Source organism: Diabrotica virgifera, chromosome 1 (assembly GCF_917563875.1).
Source record: "Diabrotica virgifera virgifera chromosome 1, PGI_DIABVI_V3a".
Lineage (NCBI taxonomy): Eukaryota > Metazoa > Arthropoda > Insecta > Coleoptera > Chrysomelidae > Diabrotica > Diabrotica virgifera.
The window spans coordinates 130,529,700-130,548,301 of NC_065443.1; the positions used below are offsets into that span (position 1 = coordinate 130,529,700).

The 18,602-nt window shown below is 31.1% G+C and overlaps 1 protein-coding gene across 3 annotated transcripts in view; it reads left to right on the forward strand.

The window, feature by feature from the left end:
- The window catches only part of LOC114326427 (glucose transporter type 1), a 659,305-nt gene that overhangs the window by 131,850 nt on the left and 508,853 nt on the right, over positions 1 to 18,602 (forward strand). The window lies entirely within an intron of this gene.

Here is an 18,602-nt window from a genome sequence, read left to right on the forward strand (position 1 = left end):
TAATTTATTTAATCTGACTCATTTATATTGGCAATTCAGACGTATATTATACATTTTAAAGTAGAAGACTTTAAAATGATATCGCCAATATTTATGAGTTGCGTTCCTGGGACGACTTTACTAAAAGATAGTTCATTCGATTACATCAAATCAATCCCAACTCAAGAATATCCGTCGCAAAAAAAAACATAGCATGTGATCTGCCTTTAAAAAGACAACCAAATGCAACGATGACAGTAAAATTCTCGCGTTAGAGATTCCATAGTAAATCACGAGGGAAAACCAGGAAAAAAACCTTGTGATACTATCCCGACATCGTAAGTATTTGATCTTACATTTAATTGACCTTCAAAAAAATAATACCAAATTCTGACTTTAATATGTTTAAATTATAAATAATATTAATAATACATAGATATACAATAAGTAATATTAAAATATAAAATTTGTACTAACTCGGTATATGTTATCGACTTACTAATCGTGGTATTTTCTTTCTATTGATTTCCTCTTTCAGTATGGGTAAACATATCCTACTGCATTCTACCGAGGAATTTGCGACACAATTTGTTTCATTTAGCATAATTAGAGCCGCTTCTTTGATTTTTCTCTTTTTACTATCTGATTCTTTCAGGATTATACTTGAATCTCTCCACTGAACTCTATGTTCATTATCCCATGCGTGTTGACATATTTGAGATCTATCAAATTCTCTATTTTTAATATAAGACTGATGTTCACTTATTCTAACGTTTAATGGTCTTGATGTTTCACTTAAATAAAATTGTTCGCATTCACAAGGTATTTTATAAATGCAATTCTTTGTTCTTTCTTGTTCATTGTTAGGTTTAGTTTTAGATAGAATAGATCTCAATGTGTTTGTTGTTTTGAATGTTGTGGAAATGTTGAATTTATTTCCTATTGTTTTAAGTTTCTCGGATAGTCCTTTTATATATGATATTGTTATTTCCCTCGTATTATTTCTTGTGAATGCTGTAGTATCCCATTCTAAGTTGTTCTGTTCCATTCGATCCAATCTTGTCAATTTCTTATTTATAAACAATAAAGGATAATCATTTTTTTAATAAAACAGATGTTAACAACTGTTTTTCTTCTAAAAATGAATTTTCGTTAGAACAAGTAATTTTGGCTCTATCATATAAGGATTTAATGATTCCCTTTTTAACGTTGATGTTGTGATTTGATTTGTAATTGAGATATCTGTTGGTGTGTGTTGGTTTTCTATACACTTGAGTCTCATATCCAGTATCTTTCTTTGAGACTAAAACATCGAGGAAAGGCAAAGCGTTATTGTATTCCTTTTCCATTGTAAATTTTATTGTCTCTTCTTGATCGTTTATAATATTCAGGAATGTATCCAACAATTCTGATCTAGGAGGCCATATTGAAAACACATCATCTACATATCTCCACCATACTGTGGGTCTTAAATTTTGTTTAGAAATGATATTAGTTTCGAAATCCTCCATAAATATATTAGCCAATAATGGAGATAAAGGAGAGGCCATTACTAGACCAAAATTTTGTTTATAGAATTCATTATTTAGTTGAAAATAGGTATTATTAGTACATAATATCAATAACTCCATTATAGCTGATACATTTAGTTTTGTCCTAGTTGTCAATGTATTATCATTTTCTAACTTCGTTTTAATTATGTATAAAGTTTTATCTAATGGCACATTTGTAAATAAATTGTTTATGTCAAAACTTACTAGAATATTATTTGGATTAAATTCAATATTTGTTAATTTGTTTAAAAAATGTTGTGTATTTTTTATAAATGTGTCATTATTATTTGCAAATGCTTTTAAAATATTTAATAAAAATTTTGATAGTTCACTACAAGGAGAATTCTAAGTTCACTACAAATGGGTCTAAGTGGAATATTCGCTTTATGAATTTTCGGTACTCCATAAAAATGTGATGTCTTACTGTAATGAGATGTCATTAATTTTCTTTGATAGTACGTTAGATCATTTTTAAACTTGGATAAAGTTCTATAGATTTTGTTTTCCAGTGTCTTCGTTGGATCCTTCGTTAATTTGGTATAAGGTCCATTTGTAATTAGATCTGTAATTTTGTCCTCATATTGTATTTTATCCATTATTACAGTTGCATTTCCTTTATCTGCTGGTAGGATTGTTATGGAGTCATCATTTTTTAAAGTTTTTAAAGCTTTCATTTCCTCTTTGCTGATGTTCTGTTCAATTTATTAGATTTTTCCAATTCAAGCTTACATAGTACCCTATATTTTTCTTTTTCATGCTTTGGTAAACACTGGGATATTTTTTCCACTGAGCTAATTATGTCTAATTTTGGAATAGATGGATGAGTAATAGCATAGTTTAAACCTTTTGACAATACTAAATTTTCAGTTGCATTTAAATTTCTATTTGATAGATTGACAACTGTCGCTAATATGTCATTATTTCTATTTAGGTTATCAAAAACATGTAAACTATTTTGTTCTAAAAGAATATTAAATTTATTTAAATGTATATTTCTTTGTTTTTGGTATGAATTTTGATAAATTATTTGTAAAATACCTTGTGAATGCGAACAATTTTATTTAGGTGAAACATCAAGACCATTAAATGTTAGAATAAGTGAACATCAGTCTTATATTAAAAATAGAGAATTTGATAGATCTCAAATATGTCAACACGCATGGGATAATGAACATAGAGTTCAGTGGAGAGATTCAAGTATAGTCCTTAAAAAAATCAGATAGTAAAAAGAGAAAAATCAAAGAAGCGGCTCTAATTATGCTAAATGAAACCAATTGTGTCGCAAATTCCTCAGTAGAATGCAGTAGGATGTGGTTACTCATACTGAAAGAGGAAGTCAATAGAAAGAAAATACCACGATTAGTAAGTCAATAACATATATCGAGTTAGTACAAATTTTATATTTTAGTAAAACTTATTGTATATCTATGTATTTTTAATATTATTTATAATTTAAACATATTAAAGTCAGAATTTGGTATTAGTTCTTTGAAGGTAAATTAAATGTAAGACCATATACTTACGATGTCGGGATAGTATCACGAGGTTTTTTCCTGGTTTTCCCTCGTGATTTACTATGGAATCTCTAACGCGAGAATTTTACTGTCATCGTTGAATTTGGTTGTCTTTTTAAAGACAGATCACATGCTATGATTTTTTTGCGACGGATATTCTTGAGTTGGGATTGATTTCATGTAATCGAATGAACTACCTTTTAGTAAAGTCGTCCCAGGAACGCAACTCATAAATATTGGCGATATCATTTTAAAGTCTTCTACTTTAAAATGTATAAATTACGTCTGAATTGCCAATATAAATGAGTCAGATTAAATAAATTATTAGAAGAATTTTTTTACTTAGCAACAACATTTTTGTTTATTTTAATAGTATTTTGTATTTTGACAACGAAACCCGATTTGGGATTCGAAACGTTAATAAATTCATTTTTTAGCAAAATTGTGGCTTATTTCCCATAGAAAATACTTAATTAGAACATGATTGCCACAGCCTTAGCTCATTCCCCATATCTTACACACTTTTTTAAAAAACTCACCTTTTTTGTCATGTAAAATTTGAAATTTTCGCCATGAATTGGAATTCGAGGTGAAATTTCAGGAAAACTTTTAGAGAACTATTCGGCAGCAAATATTTCTTGGGGATCTTTTGTCCGGGGTTTTTTGTCCAAGGATAATTTTTAGGGATTTTTTGTCCGGGATTATTTGTCCGGAGATTATTTATCCGGATCCCGCTCGAACAACTCTCTCAAACAAACAAGGCAACCTTTGTCCTTCCTGACATAAACCAAACTATGCTTCTCCTATCGATGTCTCTTCCATTAACCTTTGCTTTACAGTTCTCTAGCACATTTCCATTGTGTACGACGTTTAATTTATCCCTGTCTAGTCGTACATGTCCCCTTTAGCTTCATACAATGATACCATCGCACTCTCTCCATGCACTGGGCACCCTTTTTCCTCATATACCATAGAGCCTTCTAAACCTGCACAGGTATTCCATTAAGTTCTACTGTCTTACCATTCGCTATTCTATTCTTCCTCTTGCTGTACCGTTTCCTATCGGAGGTTGGCTACCATCACAGCAATGTTAACTTTGTTGGCTGCAACTCTGAGCAATTGTATTGAACTGCACCCGTATCACTCCGTTAAGGGGAAAGGCGCAAAATGTCACCTGTCAAAATTTTCCCTGTGTTTTAAATGTATTAATTTTTTTAGAATCCTTAGAAAACCAATAAGTATTTTTGAAAGATTTAACCGCAGAATGAAAGATTTCGTTATTATCTAGGGCCAAAAGTCCCGTAGAATAAATAGAAATTTTCTTTTAAATGAAATATATCCAATTAAAAATCACACTAAATTTTCTCTTTTACTTTCACCCCTGTAGCTTATTAAAATAAACTCTAGAGAAGTTTTCAAGGACTTTATGTACTCGGTAATAACCTAATCTTTCATTCTGCGTTAAAATTTTTCAAAAATACTTATTAGTTTTCTCAGGATTCGAAAAAAATGATTAGGTACATTTAATAGTATATTATTCAACGAGCATGTAATGATGGCTATTACTTACGATGATGAAGTTTGCGACACGAGCCGTAGGCGAGTGTCGTAATTCATCACAGTGAGTAATAGCCATTACATGCGAGTAGAATACTATACTTTTTCTACGACCTTTTTTATTTTAATCAGTAAAAAATTTAATTATCAACTACTCGAGATTTAAATTATAATAATTTACAGGAATTTCCTAAATGCTATTTACCCCTAGTACGTGGCTGAATAATTGGTTGCCTACCTACTATTACCAAATTATTATTTATTGTAAAAATACAACTAGAAATAGTCAATATAAGTTCTATTCGTGTCGGAAAAATTATAAGCTTAAATTTGTACCTACTGTCAATTAATCTAATAAATAGGAAATGGCTGTTGTCGCTGGACGTATTTCAATAGTTATAATGTATATTTACATTTAACTATATATAATATAATAATATAACTATACATAATATGTTATGACATATTTAACACAATATAACTTGAAAAATGAACAATTGAAATGAATTCCAATTAACATAAACAAAATGAGCTAATATCACTGTCACTAAAATAAATGATAAACGTCAAAATTTTTAGTAAACAAGATATAAACATAAAAAATATACTGACATTGTTACAGTTAAAATTCCTTTAAACATTTTTCGAAGTTAATTATTGATATAAATTACAATAATTATTGTATTAAATAAACAACTTTAAGTAATTTTATTTGCAGTTTATATACGATTAATATTAAAAGTGGCATGCGTCACTTGAATTTAACTTCAGCCCGTGAGTAATGACCCGTGAGTAACTTCAACCCGTGAGTAATGAATTATTACTCACGGGTACTGTAATGGGTGCTATTATCTATGAAAAAATAGCGAATAATGAGCATATTATTAAACGGTCGTAGAAAAAACATATTAATCATTTTGACAGGCGACATTTTGTGCCCACGCCCTTAAATTTCGTAATCAGGAAATCCTCCTACCTCCCACATTTCTCTTTCCCGAGATTTTTCTTTGGATTATGAGCCTTAGCAGGCAGTACTTTTCCCCTCCATTATGTGGCCTAGATATTACAGTTTTCTCGTTTGTATGGTTTTTATGACTTCGCATTTTTTTCCGATCTTTAGAAAAATATCTTGATTTGTTAGTGTCTCTGTCCATAGTATTTTCTACATTCTCCTGTAGCACTACATCTCGAATGTCTCAATGTTTTTGATGTTTCATCATTCATTTTTGATAAATCGTTATCAACCTTGATTTTTGCTGTTAACCCTCAGTACAACCTGGATATGATGTTAATGTCGCGACTGTCGAAGTTTTTGCTTCTTAAGATTTAAATACCTCATCTACCGGTATTACATTCTTGTTTGAGATCCCTCATCCTCTGTCTCTTCTCTGATGTTCTTTATTTAGCAGCTTTTCTAAAGTACTAATACCATCATTGGTATATTTCAACATGGATTCTCTTCCATCCGCACCCTCAATCTGCCGCACGTGAGTCAAGTCCTTTGATGACTTGTCCCTTGCTTTATCAATGCTGTATAACACTTTTATACCCTTGAATGCTTGCACCTCTTCGTTCTTTTGCGCTTTATTACGTTTCGTTACGTTTTAATTTAATGGCTCTATTACAAGATTGAAATTGTTCTCACCATGGTTCAAGTAATGAAGTTTAAAATAGGACAAAACCTCGCAATTTTTACAGAATAGATCAATTTTCTTAAAAATTTGAGAATAAGTAGTGGATAATCCAAGGATCAAAATCTATATCATGCCAAAAAGCGCTTTTACCATGGGGGTGGTTGCCACCCCATCTCGAGGGTGGACACTTTTTATTACCTATATTTTAATCGCAAAAGTTGGTAAAAACGTTCATTCTAAGCAAAAAACGTTTTTTACATTTTTTTGATAAAATTGATAATTTTCGATTTATTCGCTATCAAAAAAGTTAGTTTTATATCGAAATAATCAATGTTTTTAAAAGTTTTCTGCTAATAACTACCAAGTTTTCGTTTTATCAAAAAAACTTTACTTAACAAAAATGTATTTTTTGAAAAAATAAACAAAAACGTTTTTTTTTTAATTTTCTTTAAGACCAATAGTAATCGAGCTATACTTTATTATAATATGTTGGCTCTTCTTCGTCAAATGCTAAATTTTGTAGTTTCAAAGTCAAAAACGCGAAAACTATCTATTTTTCGAGGACAACCTGTTTAAACTAATTTAAATTACTTAAAAATGTCAGTCCCTATTTTTTTCAGCGAAAAAGTGATCGCAGGAAACCCCCTAATCACCACCCTAATTAAAATTATTTTATGACCTTATTTGGTCTTTTTTATTTATGTATTATTAATAGGTTCTAGAAGTTTGACCAGCTTAGAATAATTAGTTTAAAAAAATGGAGTTAAAAGCGAATTACTAATTTTTGTAGTTTGTAAAAAAATTGCCTTTTCTTCAGAATTGCCAGATTAGCATTAGAGATACGAAAAAATGTTTAAATACGAAATTATAGCTTATTTAATTTTCAAGAATCTGGTGTGCAAAAGATCTGATTCTAAGAAAAAAATTGAGTGAGCTAGTGACAATTAAAACTTGCAATAACATGCAAAACCACCTTTATCAACTCTTTCAAAGTCACCTCTTTTTTTTGACTGAGGATTTTATAAAGATTTAATATTAATAGTCTTGTAGATCGTGTAAAAACCTATAAAATAATTTTTACCAAACTTTCTAAGATAAAAAATAAAAAAGTGACGGTAAAAAATCAAATTATTTTTTTGAAAAAAAAGGAGTAATCCAATTGGAAGCATAATAAAGTAAGTTAGCGGTATTTTTAGTGATTGGCCTTATTCATTCTTATTTATTTATGTATTATTAATAGATTCTAGAACTTTGACTAGCTTAGAATGATCAGTTTTAAAAAAACTGGAGTTAAAAGCGAATAACGAATTTTTGTAGTTTGGAAAAAATACCATTTTCTTCTGAATAGAAGATTATCACCAGAGACACGCAAAAATGGGCTATTTAATGCCCAAGAACATGGTTTGAAAAAAATTTGTCTACGGCAAAAATTTAGTGAATCGTAAATGAGTATATCGAAAAACATTGATGTTTTCTATACAAAACTAACATTTTCGAGAGCGAATAAATCGAAAACTGTTAATTTTATCAAAAAATGCATTAAACATTTTTTGCTTAGAATTAATGATTTTATTAACTTTTGCGGTCAAAATATAATAAAACATTTCCACCCCCGAGATGGGGTGGCAACCACCCCCATGGTAAAAGCACCTTTCAGAATCATATAGATTTTGATCCTTGGACTATCCACTACTTATTCTCAAATTTTCAAGCAAATAGATCCATTCTGTAAAAATTGCAAGGTGAAAAGCTTCGGTTCCTGGCCTACCAGTGTAAAATGAGTTTTTGTTATAAGTCACAACTTTTATTATTTTTTATAATTAGGTTAAAACTAAATGGCTTAAATCTGATCAATACCTAGTAAATGCGGTTTAAATTTCTGCTGAAAACTAGCGAAATTTACTATTTACGTGTCAGTTGTTTGAAAATTAGCTCTACGAATTTATTAGTTAGCCAACAAGGAAAACTTCTTAATAGGAAACCGCAACTTCTAAACTCGATTACGTTATACCCTCTAAATATTACCGTTCAAATTGTTTCCAAACTATGGAATTGCCCCTGTGGTCGTACCAATCACGTACGGGTTTGTAGTTTTGGTTTTAAAAAGCTAATTGAATCTTACAAATCCAGACAGTTTCTAAAAGTTACAAAGAAATAGATATTTTTGATGTCTGTAAAATGTAATTTACTAGAGTAGTGTTGGATTTCATTCTAGACATTCTGTATGTGGACTTGTACAGGTAAGGAACAATAATGCTAATTTTACAAAAGTTCATGAAAAAACTGAAAGAGGAATATACAAAGAATGGGGTGGAAATAAACCTAAAGAAAACTGACTACCTACAAATGGAGAATACAGAAAATTGGACAACCTAGAAAATGATTTGAAATCTATTGGAATTAGAGCATGGAGAAGAGTTGCCAGAGAGAGGGCGAATAGAGGATTGTTCTGAAGAAGGCTTTGGCTCATAAAGAGCTGTAACGCCACTGATGATGATGATGATGATGACGAACTTTATCTTATATCATACAACTCAAACTAGCATAGATATTGCTAATATCACGTTACTGCAAATGAAGCTCTGTGAATAGTTAGAAGGATTTATGGCAGTGTTTCCCAAATTTCCTTAGATCGGGGACCTCTTTTGACAAAAAAAAAATAGTTGGCCACTCCTGTGTCTTAAAATATCCAGTTCATTCGTCATTTAATAACATTGCCAAATCAAGGCAATGTTTGTTTTTTATGTTCGTTTTTTCATCTTTAATATTTCATTAGAAATGGATCTATATTAAAAACGGATGCTTTGTACCGGGGTTCGGACAAATAATCCCGGACCAAAAATCTCCACACAAAATTCCCGGACAAAAAATCCCCACAAAAAGCAAAAATTTAAGCGAATAATATTACAACATTATTCCCACAGCTTTAGTTCAATCCCCATATCTTCCACGATTTTTGAAAAACTCATACTCCGTTGTTATGTAAAATTTGAAGTTTTCGACATGGAAAACGATGGAACAACTTACTAGAGGCACATTGAAAAACAGACAGAGTCATGTCTATACAAAAAGAAGAAGAGCAGAAGACATGGAATTGGAATTCAAAATTTGATAATAGTAACATTTATGCTTAATATTAACTGCTAATCAATATTTTCGTGCGGTTTCATGGCGATTGCTATAATGCTATAACTTTGCACTGAGGCTGAAAGAATTTGAGTCGACTGCATTCACTGAAAAACTTTTAGAGAACTATCCGACAGCAAATATTTCTTAGGGATCTTTTGTCCTGAAATTTTTTTTGGGGATATTTTGTTTAAAATAATTGTGGAGCTTATTTGTCCAGGATATTTTGTTTGGAATTTTTTTCCGGGGATTATTTGTCCGGGGATTTTTTGTCCGGGGATTATTTGTCCGGGGAATATTTGTCCTAGCTTCGAGAAAAAGGAAGTAAAGATATGTTATCCGCCGCTGCAATTGTGGTTTAATGTCTTGCTTAAGTCTTGCTTATTTGCACTTTATATTGTATTGTGGTCAAATCTTATCAGGGGGTCATATTACTTTTATAAATTCTTATACATTTTTCTACGTTAAACACTCTTGCATACAAATTTTTGTAATATTCTGCCATATTCTGCTATTATCGTATAAAAATATGGCACGATTGCCATGCCGTAAAAAAAGAACGTTAGTTGCACTCGATGGGCCTACCACCAGCGGCGGCTCGTGGGTCAATCTTCAGGGGGGTCATTTTGGTTTGAAAACTTCAAACTGTTGATTTTTTAAAGTATTTAAAAGATCTTTTAGCATTTATATTTTAGATAAAAAATACAGACTTAGATAAAACTCAATACTATTTACCCTAGTTTTCCGAAAATTAAATTTGTCTTTTTTTAGAGTAAATCTTTTAAAAAATATAGGAAAAATGGTATGAACAGGTTATTGACTGATATATAGATAGGAATATTTATAGTATAATAAATTGTAAATTTATTAAAACGAAACTTACTTTAAATATTTTTATATTTTAAGTCAATTCTTCTATCCTTTAGTTCTGCAAAATAGTCTATGACCTTCTCATTGAAATTTGGAATGCTCTTGACAAGCGTTTTCTCGATGCTCAGCATAGACAAGGCACTAAGTCTAGGTTGTCCCATCGTATTACGCAGGAATGTTTTTACTCTTTTTAAAGTAGAAAAACATCTCTCACTTTCCACGGTTGTCATAGGGAGTGTGCACAAAATATTTAATAACTTCACTGCTTCAGAAAATGTTTCAGACAAATTCATGTTAATAAAAAGCTGAAGTATGGCTACTGCACCAGCACTATTGCGAAAATCCTCACGACAATATAAGACTTCAAGTTCCGATTTTAGTTTGGAAATATTCACTGTGGGATAATTAGCCGTCACCATTTTTAAAATATTTTGCGGAAAGTTGGTAGTGTATGCTTCAAATTTCTCTATGTAGAATAACTGTGAAATCATGAGATGATCATTGAAACTAAACCTGTGATTTATTTCAGATATAATAATATCACAAATTTCAAGTGCAGTTCGTCGCTTTGGATCCTCTGCAGTAGTTTTTCTTTTTTTTGCTGTTGATGTGCTTGGTACTTCTGATTCCAAAATAGTATTTCTAATTATTTGGATATTGTTGTTAAAAGACAGGATACAATTTTTGACAGATATAACATCAATGTCTCGCATTTGCAATTGTTTAAACAATATATCAACATGGGGCATTATTTTATGGAAAAAATTTAACCAAAATAAAAAATGCTCATCTTCCAAATGTCTTTTTAAACCAGTTGCTTGATTTATATTGTTACCATCTTGCTCCTCATCAATAATTTCCTCTAAGCAAGATTTTAAATCATCTTTATAAGTGTATACAATTTCAACACATTTTGTATTGAAAGCCCATCGAGTAGGCGCAGCTTTAGGTAGCCTTACTTTAACCACTCTATCCAGAACCATCGTACGTTTTGGAGATCGGCCGAAAAAGGACGAAAATCCGTGTAAATTTGCAAAAAATATTTTTATCGGTTTGTGTTGACTCGCCGCTTTTTGGAGGATAAGATTAAATTGATGGGCATAGCAGTGAATGAAGTGTGCATTTGGGTATATTTCTTTAATTTTTGTTTGTACTCCTCCCAGTTTACCGCTCATGACTGATGCACCATCGTAACTTTGGGCAATCAATTTTTCAGGTGCTTCATTAATTTTTAATAATTGAAGTTCTTCCAATATTACATTAGTTAAATGTTGTGCTGTAGTACCTAGGGGGTTAACAAATTTCCAAAATCTTTCATGTACAATACCAGTTAATACATATCGCAATATGGTAATCATCTGCGTTTTATTGGAGCTGTCTGTGGTCTCATCTACTTGAATGGCCACAAAATTTGTCTGGCCAATCTCCTTCATGATATGAGTATGCACAATGGCTAACATTGATTCTAAAATATCGTTCTGAATTGTTTTCGATGTTCCTTTAAATACTGTACTTTTTTCAATGTGTTCTTTAAACATTAAATCCAGTTCAGAAACAAAATCGATAAGGCCCAGAAAAATTCCACGATTATTGGAGCTGTCACTTTCGTCATGACCGCGCAATGCAATTTCGAAAACTCCACAAAATTTTACACAGTCGATTAGTTTGTTTAAAATATACCTATTTTTAGATACCAATTCATTAAAGTCATGCACAGATTTACGATATACACTATCAAGTTGCTGTCTTATGTTAACACGTCCTAAACTTGCGTAACTCATTGATGAATTTATATGAGTAGTTGAAGAGGCATGTTTTGTAATTTTCACTTTTAAATGCTTAATGTCAGTTACTCCATTTTTCGCCCATACAGCGTCATTCGAAAACAGTAAACACGGATAGCAAAAAAATGCATTTCTCACACTGCAGCCACAAATCCAATCACACAAATTGTACATTGATTCTTTAAAATATCTTTGAATGTCCTTACCCCTATCCTTTGTTGTTTGTTTTAAATTCATGTTTGGTTTTGGTCGACCACTTTCTTTTTTCTCAAGCCGCCGTTCATAATTTAGTGTTCCAGCAGATTTTAAGGCAATTATTTCGTCAACAACACTCATCTTGTTTTTGTTACAATCACAAAAAAATCCAACAAAACAAAATAAATTACGCAAATACGCCGCGATCGATATAGACCTGCCGTGAAGTGCGGTCAGCAGACGGTAACTAACTAAACGTGAGGCCGTCGACTCTACTAGAGGTATACGACGGAAAGGTCACTCCCACTCTCGCCCACGAAATTGCTATCTGCCGTCTCTTTTCTATTTTACATGCATTTGTCCATAAGCCATAAGAACTGTATATAGACAATTTAAAATACGGCCCAGCCACGGGCTTGTGTATAGCGCGAGGCGCGACGTTATTATATCTATTATATTTGTTTTGCCAATGCAGACTGCTGAGAGAGAATTTTATATTTCAGAGTGAAGTTTTAGATAAAAGATATTTTTAATAAAATTGGTATTTTTATGAGATTATTTTAGGGGGGTCATTGACCAATTGACCCTAAGGAGGAGCCGCGCTTGCCTACCACCACATCGTATAAGTAGATCGGGTTTCTATTATCTGCTTTCCAAGAAGTATAAACATAGAGTAGAATGACTTAAATTATTTATTTAGACTACATCACAAGTTCACTACTTTACTTGAAGATGACGTAAGTTTTTAGGGTAAATCAGTCGGCCATTACGACGGCCAACTATTTTTTCATACCGAATCCAAGTAACTTTCTTTTAATGACTGATCATGCTGTTTAGTGTAATTTACTGGGGGTACAAGATTACTACCGGGCAAGATTAATTTATGTTTACAGACTATAATGAGTTAATAGATACAGTTGAGTCCCTGAATCTTTACCCGTGCGTCATCATTTAAAGCATACGAAATAAGTCGATGATAAGTCGGAAATTGAAATTTACCAAACGCAACAGCAAGTGACAGTAAGTGACTTGCTGTTGCGTTTAGTAAATTTCAATTTCCGACTTATCATCGACTTATTTCGTATGCTTTAAAAGATGACGTACGGGTAAAGATTTAGGGACTCAACTGTATATTAAACTACACATCGAATTTTGTTTACAATATAGTCCAAGTCATGAAGCTTAAAATAGGACAAAACCTCGCAATTTTTACAGAATAGATCGATCTGCTTGGAAATTTGAGGATAAGTAGTGGATAGTCCAAGGATCAAAATCTACATGATGCCGAAAGGCGCTTTTACCATGGGGGTGGTTGCCATTCCATCTCGGGGGTGGAAATTTTTTATTATATTTTGACCGCCAAATTTGATAAAAACATTCATTCTAAGCAAAAAATGCGTTAAACATTTTTTTGATAAAATTAATAGTTTTCGATTTATTCACTATCGAAAGTGTTAGTATTATATCGAAAAAATCAATGTTTTTAATCAGTTTTCTGCTAATAACTCAAAAAGTTTTCGTTTTATCAAAACAACTTTACTTAACAAAAATGTATCTTGTAAAAAAATAAACAAAACAGTTTTTTAAAATTTTCTTTAAAGCCAATAGTAATCAAGTTATACTTTATTATAAGATAGTTCTTCTTCGTCAAATGCTAAATATTGTAGTTATCAGCTAAGTCAAAAGACGGATAAACTATGCATTTTCCGAGGATAACTTGTTCAAACTAATTTAAAGTATTTAAAAATATCTATCTCCAGAAATACAAAAAAGTCTCTGGCTCAGAAATTAAGTGACTTATAATGAAAATAATGTCAGTCCCTATTTTTTTCAGCGAAAAGTGATCGAAAACAACCTCCTAATTACCACCCTAATTAAAATTAGTCATTTTACCTTATTTGCTCTTCTTTATTTGTGTATTATTAATAGGTTCTAGAAGTTTGACTGGCTTAGAATGATTAGTTTTTAAAACAATGGAGTTAACAGCGAATACCGAATTTTTGTAGTTTGGTAAAAAATGCCTTTTTCTTCAGAATATAAAGATTAACACCAGAGATACGAAAAACTGTTTTAATATGAAATTGTCTTATTTAATTTCCCAAGAACTTGGTTTACAAAAATTTTTTCTGCGGCAAAAATTGTGTGAGCTATTATTGACAAGTAGAACTTGTAATAATATGCAAAAACCACCGTTACTAACCTGTTCAAAGTCACCTCTTTTTGTGACTGATGGTTTTAAAAGGATTTAATATTAACAGCCTTATAGATCTTGTAAAAATCTACAAAATGGTTTTTACCAAACTTTCTAAGATAACAAATAAAAAAGTTACGGTTAAAAAATCAATATATTTCTTTAAAAAAAAATGGAGAAATCCAATTTGAAGCACAATAATGTAAGTTAGCGATGTTTTTAGTCATTGGCCTTATTCAGTCTTCTTTATTAATGTATTATTAATAGATTCTAGAAGTTTGGCTGGCTTAGAGTGATTAGTTTTTAAAAAACTGGAGTTAAAAGCGAATAACGAATTTTTGTAGTTAGGTAAGAAATGCCATTTTCTTCAGAATAGTAAAATTAGTATCAGAGATACGAAAAAATGTTTAAATATGAAATTATAGGTTATTTAATTCCCAAGAACTTAATGTGAAAAAATTTTTTCTACAGCAAAAATTGAGTGAATCGTAAATGAGTACCTATTCGCGGTGTGCAAGTACTCAGAAGGGATACGCGAAACGATCGTGCGCGAATAGCGGAGAAATATTGCAACTTTCTTAAATAATTCATATTGTCAATTGAAATTGTCAAATTGACGTACATTTCATACCTATTGTCATTTAAGAAGAAAAATTATACAGGGTGTCCCGAAAAGAATGGTCATAAATTATACCACACATTCTGGGGTCAAAAATAGTTCGGTTGAACCTAACTTACCTTGGTACAAATGTGCTCATAAAAAAAGTTACAGCCCTTTGAAGTTACAAAATGAAAATCGATTTTTTTCAATATATCGAAAACTCTCAAAGATTTTTTATTGAAAACGGGCATGTATCATTCTAATGGCAGGATCACCTTAAAACAAAATTATAGTGAAATTTGTCCACCCCATAAAAAATTTATGGGGATTTTGTTCCATTAAACCCCCCCAAACTTTTGTGTACGTTCCAATTAATTCATTATTGTGGTACCATTAGTTGAACACAACGTTTTTAAAAATTTTTTGCCTCTTAGTATTTTTTCGATAAGCCAGTTTTTATCGAGATGCGGCTTCCTTTTTACTATATTTACATAAAAAATTTATGGGGGTTTTGTTCCTTTAAACCCCCCAAATGTTTGTGTACGTTCCAATTAAACTATTATTGTGGTACCATTAGTTAAAGGCAGTGTTTTTAAAACTTTTTTGCCTCTTAGTCTTTTTTTGATAAGTCAGCTTTTGTCGAGATGTGGCTTCTTTTTCAAAATGTACCAAAAAATTTAAGTTATAAATAAATTTTCAGATTATTAACAGGTGTCTATAATCATACTGAAACATATACAAATAGGTGGTGGATTCGACAAATATTCAAAATATCTCGATAAACACTGGCTTATCAAAAAAGTACTAAGAGGCAAAAAAGTTTTAGAAATATTGTGTTTAACTAATGGTGCCACAATAATAATTTAATTGGAACGTACATAAAAGTTTGGGGGGTTTAAGGGAACAAAACCCCCATAAAATTTTTATGGGGTGCACAAATTTCACTATAATTTTTTTTTAACGTGTTGCTGTAATAAAAATTCCTCATGTCCATTTTCAATAAAAAACCTGTAGGAGTTTTCGATATATGAAAAAAAAATCAATTTTCATTTTGTAACTTCAAAGGACTGTAACTTTTTCTGTGTGCACTATTGTATATAGGTAAGTGAGGTTCAATCAACCTATTTTTGACCCCAGAATCTGTTGTATAATTTATGACCAATCTTTTCGGGACACCCTGTATATTGCTTCACAATATTGATATGATATGCAAGTATTATATAAAGGTAAATTTAATTAATTGTATTTTGTTTGCAGTACTGCATTTTAATAACCAATTTTATTTACTACATACAATTGTTTACGTTTTAATAATATAACCTAAATCTTATTTTTTCTTCTTATTATTTTTTTTTTGGACAATGGCCTTGACAATTATCCAGTAACCAGGACCATATGATTGACCAATATAATTAAATGCGAATAAAAGTGCAGAGCGAAGAAACCAGGTGTCGCTTTTCCGAACTTGCACGGTCCCAATATAGAAAAACATCGATTTTTTTCGATATAAAACTAACACTGTCGATAGCGAATAAATCAAAACTATTAATATTATCAAAAAAAGATATAGAACATATTTGCTTAGAATTAACGTTTTTATTAACTTTTGCGGTCAAAATATAATAAAAAATTTCGACCCCGAGATGGGGTGGCAACCACCCCCATGATAAAAGCGCCTTTCGGCATTATATATATTTTTATTCCTTGGACTATCCAGTACTTATTCTTAAATTGTCAAGCAAATCGATTTATTCTGTAAAAATTGCGAGGTGAAGAGCTTCGGTTCCTGGACTAATACCTAATGGTTTAATTATTTTAACAATAATTTTTCAGACATTAATATATTAAATATATTATATTTTGTTTAATAAAATTATGCCACACTATCATACATTTTCAAATCGAGTATAAAACAATTTTTAATTTATGTTGCAGTATTCTCATAACGTAATAAAAAAGTTGTGTATACGATATTTGCAATAGGTATATCTAGTACAATATAATATCTAGTTTAGTTAATAATACCTACAGTGTAATGTAAATTTTTAATTTATGTTGCAGTATTCTCATAACGTAATAAAAAAGTTGTGTATACGATATTTGCAATAGGTATATCTAGTACAATATAATATCTAGTTTAGTTAATTATACCTACAGTGTAATGTTCAAGGCTACTTTACAAACTTTAGATAAAGAACATTCTAACAACCATTCTAATTTGCAAACTAAAAGCTCATTCCGATTTAAAATGCTCTTCTGTAAAAGTGCATCGATGTGAAGTTGCAGGTGTAATTATAATCCATCGTAGTAAATGTGTACGTTTCTGCCTCTACTCCTACTCCATCCATATGTATACGTAACTAGTATGTCGACACGAGCTTTTGCTGTACAATTATCTTCTAATTACATTTCGCTTTAATTGCACTATTGTAATGCGTCGTACATATATCTCGAGTGGCGACAGACACCACAAATTACCTATTTATACTCACTGAGTTGATGATCGGACGCCTTATTTCACCGCCGGAGTAAATTTAGACACTGCTTTGTGAGCTTTGAAGGACGGACTGCAAGCACGGAAGATTAAATAATGTAAATAAGAAGCATATGTTTGCTTTGTATAAAACGCAAATTTGGTTTTACATGGTAGTCGATATATTTACCATTTAAGTACAATGTATTAAACGCTTATTTTAGGGCAAAATGACTTGTACACCACTTAAACACGTTGGATACAATATCGCTGCTTTGGAAAATAATGAAATTAGAGATATGTACTGAAGGAAAAATTTAAGAACTGAACTCAGCTACCGATTCCACCTACTATATTATGTTAATAATTATGTACTAATTATTTAACCGGATGTGCAATAAAAATCGGAAGTACCTACATATATTTTTTATCTTGCTAAGGCGCGTCGAATAATATATCGCTTGTATTATTTCGGCGACTTTAAAACAGTACTTCCGGTTAAAACCCTGGAACCTGGTAATAATACATAAATAAATTCTCAATATTGTTACTTAAAAATAACAGCTTAGTAATAAAATAATGACAAAAATTTCTTCGGGATCTTGTAGGGGGGGCATTAAGCTTTGATTTAATCACTTTCTGACTTTAAAAATAATGACTTTTAACCGAGTTATTAAGCCCTGAAAATCGCCATTTTTCGCTATTTTCAATTTTAAATTGCTTATAACTCGAAAACAATCAACTTTAGAGAAACATTAGAAGAGACCTTTTTTATCCAGAATGGTCCAAAAAACCTACAAAAAAATTGTCTTGTCCAAAAATATTGATTTTTGCAATTTGATTAAAAAAATTGTTAAAAAAAATTTGGCCCACTCTTCACGTGGGCGACTTCTTGAATCTTATTCTGGAATGTCTCACGAATGTAATTATGCAAAAAAATCTTATGGGAATATTTTTCCCAACGAACCCGCCGTTCTCGCCTTGTCTATTATGGTTATTTTTATTAAGAGGAAACAGTAGCGATCAACAGGAAGCGAAAACGCGTTCCAAGATTGCGGCTGTAATTTTGAATATTTTTTCGAACTATTTGGCACACGTATTCGTAATATAATAAAGAATGGCGGT